The following is a 21,398-nucleotide window of genomic DNA, read 5'->3' as shown; positions in this document are numbered from 1 at the left end:
ACCAGCTACTAGGAGGAAAAATAACTGTCCTAACTGAAACCAAGACAGCTAGTTTGCCTCCTAGGAGCACTAAAGCGCCTTGTCTTCACTGCGTGCCATCCAGGGAGAGGTTCTCTTCCTTTAGTTACGGAAAATATAAAAACACAGCTGTTTAGCAGTTAAGGCGAAACCTAAGAGAAAGCACAGAATAATAAAGATATTTACTCTTTCTTGCAAGATGTGAAGGAAATGATACTCGGAGGAACTGGATGGCAATTTTGAAGAGATACAAAAACCCTTTTCTCAAACCATGAATTGACCTCTGGAGCTCACTGTCATGAGCTCTCCCTCAGATCAATAGTTCAGAAAAGTCCAAAACTGGATGAGATACATTCACAGCCCGCTAGTGGTGAAACACATTTACCAAAGTTTATGAAAAACATCTTTTATAAGGATGCCATGGTAGTTTCTGAGGTAAGGGTACACCACGATGTACTTTGAAAACTGATAATATCTTCCTCTGTGTGAACAAGCCTCCCCCCACCTTGCAAGCAATAAAAATGAACACTTTAACAGCAACTTGTGCAGCAAAACATTGGAATACCTTGATGCACTAGCAGGGTAATTAGCTGTGATGCTCCCTTTTCACAGACGGGGAATGTGAGAGCGAAACAGCCAATGGCCAAGCTGAACTGCACTCTGGGCGTTCCCAGATTTTTTGGCTACGTTTGCCAACAGGCTACTGTAACTGCTGACCAGTGTGAAAGAAAGAAACAGCAGAGCAAATGTCGGTGTTGAAGAAGAGCATCCTCAGCTGTTCTCTTCCCCTCATCCATCCCAACCATGGTCCAAACCCGTGGGCAGATTTGCACTGCACTGGAGGGCTCCCCAGGGAGCTCCGTTTGCTGGAAGCGCATACGCCTTTGGGATATGTAGAGGATAACTCCAAACACTATGTACAGGATAATTTTCCAAAAGCAATTCTATCAATTCCCTTGATTCTCTACGGACCGTGACCTGCATAAAGATATTTACAGGCAGCAGAGGGCTGGCAGGCTCCAAAAGAGCAGAAGAGCCGAGATCCAACTTGCCCAAGAGCCCCAGCACTCTCCCGTCTCACTCTTTATGCCAGGTTGAGCACGGTGGGTCTTTGAGGTTGAGCCTGTCCACTGTCAGGAAGCAAGTGTTTGGAGCAGCATGTGGATGGCTGATGAAAGCCTGACCTTCATGGTTTCCTTTGCTGTGTCAAGCCAACCCTGTGGCCAGCCACCGGCTCTCTCCACAGCCCGACCCCTCGCCTCCCTCCAGGTGATCACATTTGCTTTCCAAATGCTGGCAGACACACGTCCTCCTGCTGAGCTGCACAATCCAATGTCTGCACACATTAGCTTTTACGATTTAAAGAAAGAAAGGAAAAAAAAAAACTACATCAGAAACAAATTTAACTTTAAAACCTGTAATGGCCTGAGGAGTCTCTAGAGTGAAGTAGGGGGAGGGAAAGGGGGAGCTCGGGTTAATAAAAGCTGTTAATTAGAGTCAAATTTGCTGCTTAATGTGTCAGGAACTAGTGAGTTACGAGTTAATCAAGTGCTCTGAGTTCCTTGGGAGAGCAATAAACCCGAAGCCTGAAAAGAGAAAGAGAAGGACAAGGTCATGGCATTCAGGTAAGGTGTCTAAAAAACAGCTTAACCCTACGACCCAAGCAAGGAGCATCCTAACAGAGGTCAGGACTTCCCCCATTCTGAACATCTTGTTGTACCACTTATCATCAGCACCCCAAGACTTTCACTGTACAGTCAGGTTCAGACATACCTCCTTTTATTTCTTCCTTTTATCTGCACTAGTTGGGACTTTTATAATGTGCAACAAAAGGCAGAGAAAAGATGGCTAACTCTTCCAGCCTTTGATTTTTTGTTTCCACTGTTCCCTTTCAAGCTATGTTGCAAAAACCTAAAGCAAAAAGCAGAAAAGAAACATGGAAGAGTCGGAAAGTATCTATCAAGCCCCGAGTTCAGGATCCTGCATTCCTTGTGCAAGAGCAGCGAACAACATCTCTCTGCACCATGCAGTAAAGGGAGCTGGCACAGCAGGAACTGCCTTAAAGAATAAATTAATAAAAACAGCAGAGAAAAGAGAGTGAATAAAGCCTGTCAAGAAACGAAGGGGTTTGGAGATTGAGCATTTCCCACATTTAAATGCATCTGGGAAAGAGAAGGCAAATGATGGGTGATTTTCTTTTGCCATTGAACTATGGAAAGATTTGATCTATTTTCACTCCAATTTACTCTTTGCAAGTCTGGCCTAGATGGAGTACATTCTTCTTCCCTGCAACATGCTAGCCATCATCACCGTTTCTCAGTGATTGCAAAGAGAAGAAAAGCTGCAGTTGCCATGGGATCTCTGCCATCGCCCAAGAGCTCTCCCAGTGGGAAAAAATAGGAAACCAGAAGATAAATATTTATAGCACAGGATTCCACCAGACTTTCAAACTTTCGCAAAAACATTAAAAACGAGGTGTTTTTTTTTTGACTGCAGAGGGACAGCAGCACTTATCAATCCCATGCCAAGCATAAACACAGCTCCAGTAAAGTTGCTAATTGGCTGCGTATCATTCCTCCATCAGTGGCAGATCTGCCTTGCAACCTCTACTTACGTCAGGGGGCAATCACGCTGTCCGACGGCTGTGGAGACAACATGGAGCTTGGGACTTGGCACGGAAGGGAAGAGAACAGATGTGGGTGGATTTCATTGCAAAACGCAATTACCCACAGTCCTGAACGCTACATTATAGACAACATATTCCTGTAAATATTAAACAATGGGAAGTGCCCTCTGTGCCCTTGTGGACAACCTGGGTGTTTCTCCAACTATTTTCCATGCTGTAACACTTCAGCACTGCACGCAGCAGCCTTTGGAAAGGCAGGGAGCATGGAGGATTGATTCACATGTAGCAAAGTCATCTTTTTAGGGCTAATTTTCTTGTTAACTCTACAAGATCCAGGTCCTGAGGGAAAGCAGAGCCCAAAGCTAGCCCTCGATAAAAAGATTAGTTTCTTCTGCATTAAGATGCTTGTAATGATTCAGCAACTTAAAGCCATCTTTCTACCAACAAGGAGTCTGTGGTTCCTCTATAAGCTGATAGTTCCAAGTGACAAATAAAATAAAGGACTGTGACAGAAGTCATTACCACCTACAAAGCTGTTGTACATTTGCGAGAATAAATGGGTCAATTGTGCCCCAAACTTGCAATTTTATTCAGCTGGGAGAATAATCCCATCCTTCTTCCCGAAAAGAAACCTACAATTTTGCCTTCTCTAACAAGCATTTCACCTGAAGCATTAGCAGTTAGACTAGTAAGATCGAAGACAGTGTCCTCCGTAGCTCCCAGGTACGACTGTCACTTCCCAAAAGGCAGGTGAATGCCACTGAGGACAACCGGAGCTCTTAATGGGGACAGTGACCAGCCATCTCCTGCCACCTACAATATTTCCAACTCCCTTAAAACCAGGCAGTTCCAATAAGCTCCAGGAGCAATCAGTTCTCCGTTCCTGCTGAAAATTGTTGCTGCACAGAGGAAAATAAATTATGGAATATCTCAGCAAACAATTTAGGGTCAGAAATTTTTCTTTCCTAACAATTAATTAGCAGAGAGCCTCTGTGCACCTCCTTCAGCAGCCACCAAGCACGCAGGGAAGCGGAGAGGTTCGCAACCTTAATTCTGGACACAAATTGGCTGCCGGTTCTCCACTGCTGGAAAGGGGAGAGGAGGTTACGGCCACAGAGTAATGAGCTAGATTACACCGCAATCAGGGAACGGAGACGTGAGCTGGGGAGACATGCTGAAGGCAGGGAAAACATTCCTGAAATTAAACTCCTATTGTTCACCTGGTCACTGCCTCAGCGGATAATCCACGAGACTCTGAGCTCCTGCCAGGAGCCAGTGTGAATCATTCCAGAGCATTTTTTTCCTACCTATCGATGCTGCAGCAGCCTAAGTGCACACGAGTTTTCCCCTTCTTTCAGCCATACATAAGGAAAGTAAATTTTCTGTAATTCCTGGGAATGTTCTTGCCCTCCCCCTGTTCCCAGTAAAATCTGCTCAGCGTTCTTTAAGGATGAAGGCGTGCAAGCTGCACTGCTGAGAAATCACGAGTGAGGTCCCTGACTCCTCAGCACTTTGTGCATCATTAGAGCGAGGTTATTAACAGGACCGAGGGGGTTTGAGGGCAATGAGACTATCGCCTGTCTGGAGGATGATGTGTGACAGTTAAGGAAAGCAAATGCAAATCTGCAGAGGAAACACGCGCCATTTATGAAACGAATTAGAGTTTCCTTCCTCTGGGACAGACCATGCAGAGCCTTACCCATGAAGATGATTTGGTAGTAACAAAACATTTTCCAAAGAAAGCTGCAGAAGGGGAATGACGTGAAGATGGCAGGACTACGCTCCTCACCGGACACCTGACCCAGCTTCCATGTTGACAAAGGCAATACAAAATACAAATACAGCAACAACCGGCAGCTGCAGGTCTCAGCACCTGAGACTGTGAGAACTTGGGAAATACTGCCTCAGAATTAATACAGTGTGATTTGAGATCTTCATTCAAAAGACCTTCCCTAAGACTAACGGCATTCTATATACAGTATGCTCTGATGCTAAATATATCCCATGCCCACTGAGAAAAGCAGCGAATTGATCTGAGTGCTATCTTTTACTCCACTGTGTGCATCATTTCTTGCTTCTTTCTTCTCACTAACACTGCTGTAAAGTAGCTGGCACAAATTTACATCAAATGAATATAATTACAGAGAAAAATACATTGTATTAGCTAAATGCCTGTCCTTTCTTTGCTTTTCCTGTCTTCTGTTCTTTCCTTCTTTTCTCCTTCCTTTTTTTGTGTGGCCATTTTGTTTCTATTTTTCTTCTCAATTCATCATCTCTGTCCTTCTTTTCTTCTGGTCTTTCACCTATTCCTTGTTTCCAGTCCAAAGCTGATTGCTTTCCCTTTTTCCCAAGTTTGATTGATTTATACTGCACTTACGTAAATGATTTTACACAAAGCATACAAAGTGTACAACTCCCTGCAGAATATCATAAGCACTGCTACCAGCCGTGTAGGTAAGCGGGGGGGAAAAAGTGAAGTTAACGAAGTGCTAAATTAAGTAAGAATCTCTTACATCATACTTTGAAGCTTGCCAAAATCTGACGCTTCAGATGTACTGCAACAACAATTTTCTGAGACAGGTCCTCTGCAAGCAAAAATTTTTATACTTTAATGTCAGACAGTAGAAGAAACACAGATTCTCCCAGCTGCTCTAGCGGGGACCAGGAGAAGAGGTAACCTTTCACCCAAGCAGACCTCAAGTCATCAGACTGTCACTCCTGCACAACACCCAGAACAATGTGGCTGTTCTTGCCTACTATGGAAGAGGAAGAGAAGGAAGATGAGGGAAGGTATTTACTTTTCAACTCGTCTGAAACACCTGCAGGACTCCAAGCAAGCGATCTCTGTTGAAATTCATTGTGTTGCTCAATCCATCCTTGCTTAATTCTTCTTGTGGAACTCTGAAATGGTACCCAGGCTGTAGGCTGGCTCTCTACAGAGATGGGAATTACATTCCTAATTACAAGATATGGTGCTGCCCTAATAATAACTACTGTGCTCAAGAAGTCTCCACCCAGGAGGATGAGTTTTGACCTCTTTTAATAAAGACTGGAAAGTAGTTGATAAGAACATTAAAGCAAGTCACAGCTCCAGCAACCATGCGTTCACTTGCTCTGAGCACTTTGGCACTGGCTGCAGAAGTTAGGTTCTGCATGTAGCTCACTAGTCTGAACTGGTGAAAACTGCCTGTCTCCAGTGCTGTCACAGATTCTGTGCAGCAGCACAGGGAGATGAACAAGAGGAACTAGGAAGGCAGACAGTTTTACCTCCACAATATTCATTTGTGCAGGGTTTTACCCCACACTCTCCTAATAGCCCCAGGGCAAGAAGATCTCAACAGGTCCACTGCAGGCACTGCTGGAGAAATGCATCTCACTCTTTCATGTATCTTTAGTGTCTTCAGGGTGGGCCTTGACAGCCCTGGGAGGTGTGTGGCTCCTGAAGAAAAACACCCTAACCCCCAAACCACCAGTCCTTGTTAAGCTGCCATTATTCTCCCCATGTTTCCTTCCCAATGGCGCCTCTTGCCCTAAGAGCCTTCTCCCTCCTCCTACTGGCAGCAAAACACTGCAGCAATCTCGAGCTGGGGACATGTTTTCTTCTCCAGCACAGATTTGTAGCATTTAACAGCAAACCTTCAATTATCACAGCACATGACCGTAAAACTTGCTCAACTGGAAATGATCAGCTGTTCCTAACCTTGCCTTCAGTCGTCTTCTTTCTTTTGCCCCCAGAGCCATTTAAAATAATACTCTGCTGAACCTCTGCGCTGCCTGCCTAGCACAAAGTTAAACCGTAAGTCAAAATGATTAAAACTGCATGGAAATATATACATCTCCTTCAACGTGGTACGGGGAATGAGGCTCCTAACAGGACATCACTGCACATTACTCCGAAGGCCAAGACAAGCAGCAGTTCCCAGAGAACCTGCACGTTCTCCTCTGTGTGCCCGACGACTTGTAAACAGCCATCAGCCTTTGCCATTTGGGGCTGTGCCTCCCATGTGCATAATGCGAGTCCTTAAAATGAACCCCCCGATCTGGATTCCACCTGCTTGGGAGGAAAAAAATCTTGGAAATATATAGCAACAAGAAACTGGCAGGACAAACTCACACTCCCACTGTGCCAAATTGCAAGTTTAGTAATTCTGTTTTCTTCCCGCTGAGGGGAAGGTGTCATTAGCTGCTGTATTTAGAGCCACAGAAAAGGTTCTTGGAGCAATCCCCAGCCTCTCTCTGAACCAGGTGGCTGATGACCACAGGAGCTCTCTGCAGCTGGGGACCTTCACCTTCATCCTCCTGCAGTCAACACTTCGGTTTTAATGGAAAGGAAATAAGCGGGGCAAGTGGCACAACGTGAAGAGAAACCCTCTGGCGATGCCATCCTCCTCCAGGCTGAAATTCATCCCTGCATCAGGCCGCTTTAAAGTCCCCACAATGTATAAATCACTCCTGGGTGCTTTTAACTCAAGAATAGCTCTCGTTCTGGGAGAGGATTTCTCCTCTAGGATGGTCTCTGTGGAGCACCCATTGAACCAAATCCTCATTTCTGAGGATTAACATAGCGATGCAAAGAATCATCCTCTTACTGTGAGACGGGGGCGAGCACAAATGCCTTGGAAATGCCCTGCGATCGCACACACGCGAGCTTGAGCCTCGTCTGCTGGCAATAATCCTCGACACCTTGGGGGACGTCAGCCCATCTGAGCACAAGGAGACCTCCTGCTGATGCAGACGTGCCCGTCTGCTGCGAACGCCCACACCGTGCACAGGGAGGAGGAACAGCACGGTGCCATTGTGTTTGCTGGACGGGATTTTGAATAAAAGGGAGACACAAACCCACTGCCATAGGTGGTCTTCATGATCCATGCAGAGAGGAGGGGGAAGATGAGGAATTGCCTCCTTCACATGGGGCTGAGGATGGGAACGCCCTGCTGCTCCCGGCTTTTTTGGGTTGGTTGAAATGAAGACCACCTGCACTGCCTGAGAACTGGGAAAATCTGTGCAAACATTCATTATTTATAAGGTAGCTGTCCAGAGACAAACTGCCTGGAATCCATTAAGGGGAGAAATCCCAGCTCCTTTTGGCAGTCGCCTGGCAGAGCCCTTCTCCACTGACACACAGCGAAGGAAAAAAAATCACTTTCATTTCTAATTAATCTTCTGGTATATAACACTTTTAATTCAGAGAAAAAAAAATCTGCATGCTCTTTGAGAGAGGCGGGAAGGAGCCAAAAGCAAGGCAGAAAGCTTTGGCCTATTGGCTGCAGTTTAGGCCTTGTCCTCTTGAAATTCTCTGGAGCAAGCGAACCTGCAGCCCGCCGCGTTGCTCCGAGGGCCAGGAGCGGTTTGTCAGCAGGGATGTAACACGTACCACAGCCCCACGATGCTGCAAGGGGCTGCTTCGGAGATTAGGACTGGGACTGTTCACGTACAGACTTGGTTATTTACCCTCAAAAAGGGAGAAGAAAATCCAGGCAATGGTAAAGTGGCAGGGGGAAAAATTCAAAAGATGCGTTGGACAGAAATAAAGTGGACTGAGTTGGATAAAGCAAGAGGAGATGAGCAGAAGGGCCCAGGGACAAGGAGATCCAACACATACATTATCTCTTCAGAACAATAATAAAAAAAAAAATTTATTCCCCAAACCCAAATTTCCTAGCCCTTCTTTCTCCTTCTAATGTCTCTCTTCCCTGCATTCATTATTAATGCCACTGGGGGTACAGATTTGCACTTTGGTTTCTGAAAAATTAATTCAATGATTAAAATTTCAGTCCCTGAGTGATGGAAGCAGCTCAGGCAAGCTGGAGATGCCCCTCTGCAGTTTGAAGGCCTTTGGTATGCTGCTCGCTTACTCCCTGCATGACAAGCGCCCCCGTAGACCTTGCTCAAAGGGGAATGATCTGGTAGGAAAATATGTTTTTAAGTTAATCAAGTTCTGCTTTTGTAGAGGAGCCACTTCAGTTTAATACCCTATCGACGCTCAGTACAATGCAGAGAACAAACCCCAGGTTCCTCCAAAGCTGAAGTGCTCGTGGTCTTTTCACAATGCCCTGGGTGAGGGAAAATCCTAAAATGAATGTAAATATTAATAAACACTGCATTTCTCACTCACTGGCAATCTGACCGGAGGCTGAGACACTTCCAGTGTGGCTAATGAAATTTTCTATGACTCCGCACTTTAAAATGAAAGAATAACAGCAAATGATCCTCAGAGGAAGACAGCTTCTCATCTCACGAAGTCTGTCTCCTCATCTGCACCCAGCCTAGCAGTGAACCTGCAAAGGAAAGGTGCCTGACCACAGAGCACCCACTCCCGGGGGTGGGGACAGCTTTTCTCCCCACTGCAGAAGAGCCAAGACCCCCGCTACAGATCCCGAAGGGCCTTTCCCAGCAGCTCTGCATCAGAGGAAGAGGCAGGCAAAAAGCCTGCGGAATTCTCCACCGTCGATTCTTGGAACTGTTATTTTTGTTTATCTTAAAACAAATGGGGAGAGAAGTCGGAGCTTTGAGCAGCACAAGGAGCTGAGGAGCTCTGAACACTTTTCCAGATTTAGATAAGAGAAGGAGGAGAAAGCGCTGGCTACAAACTTGCAGATATTGATTTCATTCCTAAGATGCTAAAATTGGCAAAAATAGAACAAACAACAAAAAAATAAGACTGCCTTTTCCATGGCACTTTGCAAGTGTTAAACCCAAGTAAAAACCCAACTAAGCTGCAGAACAGAATAAAGACTGCAAACTCCTCCATCCTGGGGAAGCAGCACCTTCCCGTTCACAGAGCAGCGACAGGCTGAGAACGTGCTGGGACCTCAGGGGAACACTGGCAGGATATCCCCATCAGCCAACGCAGCACTGCTTCTGCTGCCATTGTGGGGATAAAAAGGGACAAAGAAGAAATGACAGCACTGTGAGGAACTCTGCTGAAATCCTCTGGAGGCAGGAAAATAGCAAAGCTCTAAAACTGAGAGCTGTTTTTTCTTTGAAGCAACAGGATTAATGGCAGCCCCCACTGCGCTTCGCTGGGGTTGTGACAACTACAGGAACACTGACTGCTCACTCAGAGGCAGCTCCGGGATGAAGACATCATGTGTTTCCCCCACAAACTTTTTTTCAAAGCAACATTTCTTAAAATTCTACCAAATCATGAGTTTTGAGGAAAATCCTCTTTGCCAGCTCCAGAAGGATTTGCGTTCCATACATCACTGGCACAGTGCTACCAGGAGCAGAAAGCAACACACAAAAACCTCCTTTTCCCACACTCATTGGAACTTTGCAGGGCAAATGTGCATGATGCCAACTGCTTGGAAAACCTGCTGCTTTTCTTCCTCAAGATGTATATTTGTGGATGTTTCAGAATGACAGCCTTTAGCACCATGGTCTTGTATCTCCAGCACAGGCAGAGCATCACTACGTGGCTATTAAGTCTCTTCTAAAAAGCTCCAGAGCAGGAGCCGTGCCACCTTGCAGCAGTGTTGACTCCAGCCTCATGACACCAACACACCTGAGAGATGACGTGCTGGAGTGCACAGCCCCAGTGCTCTGTGCAGAGCGAGGAGGAAATGGAAATGCTGGAACAAGCAGTTTGGCACAGCTTCTTGGCTAGGCTAAGGGTTTATTCCTGGGATGCTGCTTTCCTGCAGACTAAGGAAAATTAAATTTAGCACTTTGCAAATAAATAGGTTAAGGCTGAAAGGACACTATTTAGGAATTTACTGCTTACAGCAGCCTCGGAGATTATAGATCCATCACCGTCTATTACCTTGCTAGTTACTGCTTCCACTCTGTCTATCTTCCCCACTTACAGAGTGGTCCTTTCATCAGGTCTTTTTCTGTTCCAACTTGAAACTGTCATCACTCTAATGGAATTATATGAAGAGAAACAACTTCGGGCTGCAGTGACTCTGCCAAAAAGCCAAGGACATGCCCTGCGCCTTCCCAGGACGAGGCAGTGAGATTCCTAGCAGAGAAACACACAGATGTCTGCGGCCTCCTGGGAAACACAGCAAAGGACAGCTGTTTACACACATGTCCAAAACCTCTGGGCCTCCGAGCGACTGTCAGCTGGGCCCTTTCTCTCAAGACCCACGAGCACAACAGTGTTTGCAGGGACCAGCAAACCGACAGCTGACTGCTAGCCCTGGCTGCAGATTCATCGTAGCGACATCGCACACGGCGTGAGAACAAGTGGCTGAATACACCACCGTGATTATAACCACACCTCGTGCTGCATGCAGCTCTTCCTCTGTCTGCTTCATATAAAAATCATCCGCAGATCGTCCCTCTCCAGAGTCAGATTCATCCCAGAAATGCAAAGTGACAGCTATCACATGAAACTCTCTCTAGAGCCTTCCATGAAGACAGACAAACCCTTCAGTTTAAGGCTGAAATTTATGCCAGCTCCCCAGCACATGGTTCAAATAGATCCGCTGTTATCAGCTATCTGCTTCTGCTGAAACTGAATACAGATTAGGAGCAAATTAAAAGTTTCATGCCTCGGTTTGATATATTCCCTCCAAGATACAGGCAGACAGGCTTGTCTTCTTCTAGACACTAAAGATGCCATCAAAAGATAATCTTGGGAGTTACCAGAGCTGGAGGTCATCCTCAGCTCTCACGGAGGAGGAAGCGGCCAGGTAATTTTGCTATGAATCCTTGTAAGATAGATTGGACATAAAATATTTGTTTCTATTTCCTCCTCAAGATGTTCTCATGCAACTGGCAAAAAAGAATATATTAAATCCAAAATCCTAAAACAGTACTAAGTTACTTGACCTTAATTCATGAGGGTTGGAGCGAACATTCTCTGCCTATGGAGTGAGGATGACGACGTACTTGTTTGTCTGAAGCAAAGGCAAGAACAGGAGCGCTTTTTCACCATTTCCACGGGTATGGATAAAGCTGATACACTATTAAATCCTAACATTAATCTATGTCTGTGTTAAGCATTAATTCTTAAGGCATACAGTACTTAATAAGTTGCAAAGACTGTTGTTCTGTAGCCCCGTGGAGTCCACCAGAATCCCAGCAGCCAGTTGCTGTAACAAAGCTCTCCAGAAGGATTTTCAGTTTACTTCTGCATTCTGTCCTTGCTCCCCAGATGCAGCATCGTGCCAAGGACATCAGCATTAATAGATTCATACTGCAACACTAACAGGACATGCTATGATCTGGAGAGCCTGCGTGGCACCTTGTGCTTAAGACTACCCGGTGCTGTGAAGTATATCAAATCTCAAGAAATGCCATGACTGAATGCTTGATGTGCTTCCAGCCCTCTCCAGCAGTAACTGCTCCAAACAGAGGTGGGATGCCTTGGAGCAAAGCAGAAAGCGCCCTCACAGAAGCTATTATTTTTCTTTCCTAAACGTGGCTTCTCAAAAGGAAAACATAGGAAACCTCTGCTTAGTTCAAGGTCTCTGGGAACACCCAAACACAGCAGAAACTGGGATCCTATGAACTGGGATCCTATGACCAAGAGCTGCCTAGCAAGCTTTGAAATACGGGCTCTTATCTTAAACTGGCAATATAGTTAGAGAGAAAGCGTGTTAACTGGCTTATGCGACACTGACTTCATGGTTAAGAGCCATGCAGTAATTGGGCATTTTGACTCCGAAGCATGGAAGCAATACAAGGACGATGGAGGAACTCACAGATGAGAGTTCCCAGTCCAGTCTCACCCCGACGGTGGCCCTTTGGCTGCCAAAGGGGCCCTTTGACCATGACAGCCCCTTCTCTGCTCCTCAGCACTTCCCCACTATCTCCTTCCCCACTCTCATGCCAGGCCTTGTGAGAAACGGCCAACAGCTTCACTAGCCAAATGAAATTTAGGCTGAAACCTTTTAACTCTGACATCCCTGATGAGGATGACTCTTGACGACTGTTTAGATAGCACAAAAAGCCCAGATTTCAGTCCCCATATACAGACAACAGATGTCCCAAGACCACGCCACCCATGGGAACCTTAGGTTTCAACACGAGCAGGTTTTATACACACAGACACACCTCCTCCCTCTCTAATTACATTTCCTCCCTGAGGATCAGGAAATCTTTTGCCCCAGTCAAGCATGGGTTGAAACCCTAACTCCCAAAGCAAGAGCTAAGTCCTAATTATATTTGTGTTTCAGTAGCACGCTGCTTACTCAAGGAAGAAGAGAGGCAGCGGGTGGCCATCGCTGGGGGCTCTGTGCAGACTGAGCTGGGCCCAGCTGCGTCTTACCTCGGGGCTGTTTGCTGGAGCCGACTGCTTCTCTTAGAGGTCTCACAAAGCTTTTTTCCTGGAAAGTGAAGTTAAATGTGAAGCGAGGGTACAGAATCATCTTGAACATCCTCCACAGTGCTCCAGGTGCCTGCCCACCGCGCTGCCAGCCAGCCCTCACCGCCAGCTGAAAGGCAGCTCCAGGCTGCTCAGAGACATCCACCCTCCACGCAGGAAGCTCACAAGTGGAGGAAAGGGCCACGGGGACTGCTTAAGTCCCTGACGCCGTCTGTGTCACAGAGGGATGACAGAATCTGGCATTGTGACACGGTCCTGCTGCAGCTGCAGCAGAACCAGACCCAAGGCAGGAGGGCCAGCCTGTCCCTTCCTCCTCGTGCCCGCAGGTGGGCGAGTAGCTGAGTCTAAACCCCTGACTTTCCCTCCCTACACATCCACACGGTTTTGTCCTCTCGGGTCACTGTCACTGGCTTGCTGTCCCCGCTGCACACCCACGCGCAAATCCATCCTCAGGAGCCCAGCTCTGTGCTTTCCCCAGCAGGTTGTGGAGCTGCCAGGGAGGATGGCAGAGATGCTGGGGGCCCAGAAACTCAGGACTTCCCCCCACTACACCAAAAGGAAGGAAACCTCCAGCAATTTCCACTCTTTCATTTGGAGCTTTGAACATAACCATATGCAAGCACGCAGCGGGGTTATGGTTTGCTGACACGGCTCTGCGTGTTCTGCAAATTCACAACAGAGGAGTCAGGGAAAACGACAAGCGTGCATCAAAAGCAGCTTTGCAAAACACCCATTTCATGTGTCGGCAGCGAGGCCTTTGTATTCCCCAGCCTCCCAGACACGAAGGCATCGCCTTCTCCTTCAAGAGCGCCGATCACACAGCGTCTGAGAAGAACAGCTTTTGAAAGTCCCAGAGATTCAAAAAAGAGAAAAGAAGAAAAAAATTAAATAAACTGGAGAGATTTCATGCCAGGTGGAGGTGCAGGTGGACCTCTGGAGCTGCAGAGAGGAGCAGCAGGGCAGCGGGCAGGCTGGCTGCCCCCGTCCCTCCCCAGGCACCCCGGCCCTTGCTGCAGGACTGGCTGCAGCTATTCAGAGATAACAAAGCCGGCTGTGCTGCTTTTTGGTTGTATTTTCTCTCTTTTTTTTTTTTTTTTTTTTTTTAATCTCCAACATTCACACGCAGCTTTCTCGCTGCGGAACAGGTTAAGAAGCTTCTCAAAGCTCCGTGGAAGTTGATGAATGGTAATATCCTGAGCCCAGGTGAGAGGGACAAAGGAAACCAGAAGGTCGAGCGACCTCGAGCAAAGCCACGCAGCTGTTGGCTGGCGGAGACGGGAACAAGAATCCAGGAGGGTTTTGCTTAGCCCCCTCTGTTTTATCCGTTCTTTAACGCTGCCTTCATCTCACGGTGCGTAAACACAGCGCTGCCAGCCCACACAGCCCTTTGTAAGCTGTTCAAATACAGCAGCGGGCGGACGCAGGCGTCCTGCTCTCCTGAGACCTCCCGCAGGGAGCCCAGGCACAGCCAGCGACAAGAACAGCTCTTCTTCCGCAAGCTGCCGTCACCCGGCTGCTGGGAACGTGGCGGGGAAAAAAATGGAAAGAGAGGCTTTAGTTGTACCAGGTAAGTCAGCCAGGGCCTGCTCTGCCTCCTGCAGATGACGGTGGTGTCTTGGGCACTGCTCCTGCACCGCACCTCCCTCCTGGGCCACGCGTGTTGCTACACCAGCCTGGATGAGGAGGTTTAATTAAACTCTCATCAGTGACCCGTGCTCCTTGTTGCGTGTGACTTTCCCCAGAAAGCATCAACCGTGTCTCCTATTTCGTTAAGAGATATTTTAATGAAGAAAAATGAGATATGGGAGGGAGGTGAATCACAAACTTATTAAAGGATGCACTCCAGTAATTTGGTTACTTGTTACTGCAGAGGCTGTGGAGACAGGTGCCGGGGTCCCGCAGCTGGATGATGTCTGCTGTTGCCTGGATGAGGCCATCAGCAGTGCTGTCGGTGGTGTGATAGTGGCTGAAGCCAGGTGATGAATTTGTGGAACAAACCTGAAAACCGCCTTTATTCAGTGCCGTGCTCCTTTGTTGAGAGCTGGAATGGAGGCAGAGCTTGTGCCACCACAGACACGGTGCTGTGGGATGGCACTGCTGTGCCCTTGGTTGGGAAGGGAAACTGCAAAAGCAGCTCGGTGGCCAAGAGCCGATGATTACGAAGCAGACAAGGAGAGCAGCCTGACTCTCAGGCAGGATCCGTGAGCCAAGCTCACGCTTCCTGCCCTAAAACAAGCTTTGCTTTTTCAAGCGAGGTGTCGTGTGTCTCACAACATAATGTATCATCATTCCAAGAGAGAGGAAAACCCAAACATTTCTATTACCCGCTGCACCCATCAGGGAGACAAATCTCTGACCTTTCGGAGCGCCTCACATGTACCAGCCTTGCGCTAGCTGGGACAGACTCAGCCGCTGGAATAATCCTCCAACATCATCAGCATTAATTACCTGCATGGCTGGGCCCACCCTGGCAGACTCACACATGGCAGGGAAGGGCAGCAAGAGGTGCCAACACACAGAACAGATCCTGTGCCGGACGGACAGGTAACAGGGGGGTGAATCCCCCAGCCCTCTATTCCCTGTTAGCACAGCGTCCTTACCCTCACAACAGCCTGGTGACACTGGCAGGAGCATTACCTCCGTTGTATCGAGGGGAAGCAGGCAGAGGAAGAGCATGAACTTTTCTCAGTACTTTTCTCAGTTAGAACAAGGCGTCAACCCAGCCTCCTGAAGTCTCAGAGCATCACCTTTGTGCTCAGAAATTCTGTAGCAAAAAGAAAACCTTGTCAGATCTCCCCCAGCTCTACTATCCTCGAGGTGACCGGTTTCATTAAAAGAAAAAAAAAATACTCTGCCCTAGAGAGCAGGCAGTTTTTTGGGGAAGCAAATGCAGTAAGAGAGAAACTGTGTCAGGAGGGAGAAAAATGCATGAAAAAGAGCAGAGTAAGATGAAGAGAGCAGCAAGAATTCAAGTTAGGTCCTAACGCAAAACAGGCCGCTACAACTTCTGAAAGAAAATGAAACGTAGGAAGTTTAAATATGGGATTTGATTGTGTAACACCGCAGATTGCTCGACAGCTCCCGTGCTGGAGCTGTTGATTAGTGCAACCCACGACAGGTCCTCGCTGACCCTCCAGGAATCCCAGTGCGATCGCCAGCAGGAAGGCACCACGCTCACACAGGCACCTCCTGGAGCTGAGCAGAAATCCTCCCGCAACCACACGGGCAAATTGAAAACAACATATAAAAATAAAATAACTAGTAATTAACAAGAATGAGGAGTTAACGGAGGCCTCCAATCTCTAATCAATCTCTTGCTGCCTGGCCTGCTCCACCGATGAGCCCCATTGTTATTTCTGATTGTGTGTGCAGGAGCGCGAGACGGCTGCTGGCAGAATGGCACTCTAGCAAAATTGTGATTTCTTTCTCCTCTCGAGACTCATCAAGGCTGAGGAGGAGGAGAGGGGAGAAGATAGAGATGCAAAGAGAAACAAACAGCTAGAACATGCTTCTCAAAGCCACTCTGCTGGGTTCAAGGAGGAGATAATGGAAACTGCAGGTATGCCAAGTATGTGGACTCAGTTCCAGAGATCCCAACAGAGCTGTCAGCTTCGAGACCAAACAAGACCACTCAGGCAAGTAAAAGCAATCCCTGCATTAACCTTCCTGCTCATTTTGAGATGTCCCTTGTCAGTGGTGCAGTGTGGCAGACCTGACACTAAGGCTGCCCCAGAATCTCAGCAGGCTCAGTACGCAGCTCCCTCTGCACGTTTCCCCACCTCAGGTCTGTCTCCTCCTTCCAGCTAGCAGTTTGTCAGCATCATTTTGTGTTTGAAAAATAGCCTCTGAGCTCTTATTTAATCCATCCTCATTTTCCTCCTTAACAAAAAAGACACTTACACCATTACTTCTTGTCTGCATAAGCACCCTGTCCCATAAGCACACCTTGTCAACGCAGGTTACAGGACTGCCGGGAACACAAGCGATGGGGCAAGCAAAGCAAGACTGAGGAGAGAAATGCTGATTTAATAGTAAACGGCGTAAGGGAAACTTAAGAAGGTTATCTATCTACCTTCCTTGGGTTTCTATTAAGCTCCAGTTGTTCTGAAAACACAATAAAGTAAGAACTACCCTAAGTCCATCTCGCTCACCATCCTCTTCCAAATTTCAACCCACAGCAGCGGTTAGAGGAAAGAAGAGTGAGAGACAAAGCACATACCAACAAGTGTGAGGTAGTCTGCCACCACACACTGACGGCCACCTTCCAGCAGCTGGTGGCTGAAGTACTTCCAGGCCTTCAAGGCTGCGCTGGGACCATCATTTCTATCCAGCCTCATTCTCATTTACCTCGTACCATTACTATTTCATGGCTTTCACGTTCCTTACAAATCTGTCCTTCTGCTGGAGCCTTCTTCCAACACGGAACCCCAAATCCAACAAAGCCTTTATCCCTCTCATCCCCTGGGATCTGCCTCTTTATACACAGTGAACCACGTGAGAAGCAAGCATTCCCTCTTCAGATTGCCCTTAAGATTTACAGTGAGTTCCCCCAGTGGATCTGCAAGCCAACTCTTCACACAATTTCTTAAACAGGTGTGCATCAGAGAGTGTGTGCATGCTGGCTGTTAATTTAACAGGTTGCAAAAAGCTGTTTATTTTATTACCATATTACCAATCCAACTGGACACCAATAAAGGTTTTATTTTGCAGAAGTGCCAGCCCTGCGGCTGGCAACGTTCTCATGCTGTGTCATGATGTTTGTGTTTTTATTTGCTGTCTGATATCTTGGGCATTCTCTTTCAAGGCACGAAGCCTACCATCTTGGGGATGCTCTTCAATGAACCACTGCTGGTGTTTGTGTTCCGTTTGATAATTTTGGCAGAAAATAACAACACAGACAAGAGCTGGAAGCAGACATTATTCTGTTCTGTGGAAGACTAGGCTCTGAGGACATAGGAAATACGGTGAACCATAAGCTGTTGAGCTGTCTAAATGCAGCTTTTTGGCTAGGGCTATTAATAAGCTCAAACACACCACCACAATACTGAAAAGAGCCTGTTTTAACACCCTTACCAAATAACTTAGGCCCAGAAAATATACACGTGAACTACTGATAAATCTAAGCGCTCCCTTCTGAGAAGATGAAGAAACCTAAACTTGAAAGATTTCAAATGCTGCCAGATACCATACAGCTGTTAAACCGGATTAGATCGATTGCCTTTTCAGCCTGGGATCCTTTCAACAAAAGTGACCAGCTCCACGCTCATGCCGTGACAGTACAAGTGGTTTACCTGAAGCACAAGGAATTATCAAAGACCCTAAAGACTTTTCTTGCTCTCTCCACTGAAGTCTTCATTTCCAAGTACTTTCAGGGGATGGAGTTGAACGCCGTCAGGTCCAGCAGCAGCAAAACCACAGGTAGAGACAACTCCAAAATAAGCAGCATGCACAGGAATTTTCTTCCTAACCTCCGCAATAAGGAGCTGGCTTAACATCTCAAAGCAGGCAGCTCTGCATGTCCCTGCTCAAGGTAAATGCAAATATTTAATGTAAATCTAGGTATTACTATTAGTCCACAAAGATATCCTACCATTTCAGAAAACCTACTGAGCTCCTGCTTTCAGTAGTACCTTAAAGCCATAAGGTCTATAAATCCAAAGGATTTCCACGCTTAATTTTAAATTGATTGGCTTTGGATGCTTTGGCTGGGACTGTGTTCTCTGGGCATGCAGAAAGAGAAAGCCCATGATTTACTTTCTCTCCACTGTTTGTTCATTTGTACAACTGTCTCCAAATCATCTCTTCTTCAAATTTGACCAGTCTTTCTGTTTACCAGAAGACTTCCTTTGTCTGAAACAATTGTCATTGCCTTTCTAAAGACCTCACTTCCCCACTCTCATTCAGGATCTACCCAGAGACAAGGGTAAACAGCACAATGTACACACAGCCCATTCATGACGTCCTGATCCACCGCTGCTTAATTCCAAGCTGGCTAAACTGATTTCGAGGCTCCCCAAAAATGTTTGCTTGTTTTAACAGACATCTTTAATAGATTGGTACAAAGAGAATCAATGCAGTTCTTGGCTACGTTGTGAGTGGCCTGGCCTAGACTCATAAGCTGAGCATTACGCCAAATGCAAAGTTCGTGTTGTGGCCCAAAACATCCAACATATCAGCAAGAGTAACAGAATGCGAAGCTGTCAAGTGACCCAGTAACTATAAAGCATTACTTCCCACAAAAATCATCAGAACCTGAACTCCTGGTGAGGGATCTGTACACTACTTTCCACAGCATTTAATTAAAAGAATAAAAAAGAGCAAACAAGTGAGAGTGAGCTGTGAAATCTGAGATGTGCCTTGCTGCCTACGCACTCACACAGGGTCTGAAAATCACTGGAATATCCTTCAAGTTGATGAGCTCATCTGTTGCATCTATAGGGATCACCAATAAATATTGATGCGGCTTCATTGGAATTCAGTGCTCATTTATGGATGCAGGCATTTGCATTCTCAGCATGGCACTGTGATTAACCCTTTCATTGAGGCTGTAATTCCAATTAATGCAAATTGGCTGGACACATGCAGCATGCAGATAATATGCTCTACTCCAGTAACAGCATACCTTGTTTGGGAAAACCAAGCACATCTTTCATCTTCATTTAGCTTTGAAGGGGTTACATTATAATAGCTCCTCACTGAAAATTAAATGCCACCAGCAGTGCTACTGAAATATGCTCTAAAGTTTACAGGCAAACTACAGAAGCTTGTGAAGCGCCAGGGGATTTCTCCGGTTTAATTGTATAGACTCTGTTCCATAAATTGCTTGAATGGAATAAATACAAATAGCATTCCCTGCTTTTTGACCTCCTTGGGTTAATGAAATGCACACTAACACCCAGTCAGCTATGGCTCAGAAATTCCACAGCATAAACACACAACCTCACAGAAAAGCCACAGTCAGGATGCAAGCCTCAGTACATACATGAGTACCAGCTGCCTGGACTCTGCGAGGAAGTAATTTGTTGTTTATTTTCTACTGCTATTCTAAGCTGCAGACTTTGGGAGTTTTCTGCGATTTACTGAGCACTGAGAAAGAGTCTGAGATTTTGTTGATCAGGCTCTTATTAGCAAGTCCTCTAACCCAAAGAGGTGTGTGAGGTATGAGAAGCAAAGCAATTCCACAAATCAATAAGCAATCCACTCTCACATTTGGGAAACGTGAGATCTTGAAACGACTGCTGCTCTACCTGGTGATGCTTACCTCCATCCTCCGGATGTACTTGGGAGTAAGCCTTGAGTGAAGAACAGGAAGCAAAACCAGTGTTTAGAGAGAGAAATCTGTACATGATCATTCGCTGTCCTGTACATAAATTATTTCTATTGCCATGACACGAAGAAGAAGTTGATCCTACTGGAGACCTGCTATTGAGAAGCCAGTTCTTGTTCAGGTGGGCAATATGCAATTTTCTTGTTTTCTTAACCTTCTCCAAACAAACCACCCCTCCTATGAGAGAGAGGACAGAAACAACTGCTAGTTGTACTGTCCTGCCATGGCGTCCAGCAAGTATCTCCGGGGATCTGCAGACATTTCATTCACCAACTGTGTAACAATACAGGTGTGAACACAGCCCTCCGGAGGCCTTAGAGCTGATGGCATTGCACCACCTCAGCAGAGAACTCTTCAGGATTCAAGGACAGTACAAGGACAAAACCAGGAGAACCATCCTTCCACAGGTTAGTGAGATTTCCTGCTGTCATCTGTCTCAGTCCAGAAACCTCAGAAGGCCAAGTAATATAACTATTTTGGAGATATTTTCCTAGTTTTACTAAAGATCCTAGGTGCTGTCTTATAATACCTTCACTTGCTTTATTTGATGGGTTTTGTTTCTTTCTTTTCTGAGGCTCTATAGTTGCAGAACAGGAAAATATTTGTCCTGTTATGTAAAAAATACAACACTGCAGCAATCCACATGCGGCACACAGCGGTAGGTCTGCAGAAACCGAACTTCTCCAGTTCCTGCTTGAATTCTCCTCCTGTATTGAACACCTCCAAAAGCCTCATCCTCCTTACAGTGATACACCTCACGGAGGAGTCAGTAGCAAGCAGGTATGACTTCAAGTGCCAACTGTGTTTGCCACCAAGAAGCAGAAAGCTCTCCCACTGACCTGTAAGCTTGGGCTGTTGGCACCTGAATCTAAGTAAGGAGGTTACTTAACTGCTTGATGACCTTAATGTCACACCTCAGCTCTCCAACTGGGCTGTCTGCAAGGTAACACGAAAGAAAAACACCACCGATCGAGCCCCAACCCAAACTCAGACCACCTAGCTAGACCAATGTGGTATCAGACTCCTACAAGACAGATTGTTACTGCTCCTCATCCAGGCTGTTCAGATAAATGGCACTTCACACGCACATGGATGAGTTGCTGCTCAAAAGGGATACCAATTTACATAACGACAAGATGATGACACGAAGGCAT

The 21,398-nt window shown here is 46.5% G+C and overlaps 1 protein-coding gene across 4 annotated transcripts in view; it reads right to left on the bottom strand.

Moving 5' to 3' along the window:
• MAD1L1 (mitotic arrest deficient 1 like 1) overlaps window positions 1–21,398 on the bottom strand; it is a 349,790-nt gene that overhangs the window by 65,944 nt on the left and 262,448 nt on the right. The gene's annotated exons all lie outside the window — the stretch shown is intronic.

This window comes from Oxyura jamaicensis, chromosome 14 (genome assembly GCF_011077185.1).
Source record: "Oxyura jamaicensis isolate SHBP4307 breed ruddy duck chromosome 14, BPBGC_Ojam_1.0, whole genome shotgun sequence".
Lineage (NCBI taxonomy): Eukaryota > Metazoa > Chordata > Aves > Anseriformes > Anatidae > Oxyura > Oxyura jamaicensis.
Note: the sequence above shows the minus strand (reverse complement) of the source record. Positions and strands in the feature narration are given on the sequence as shown.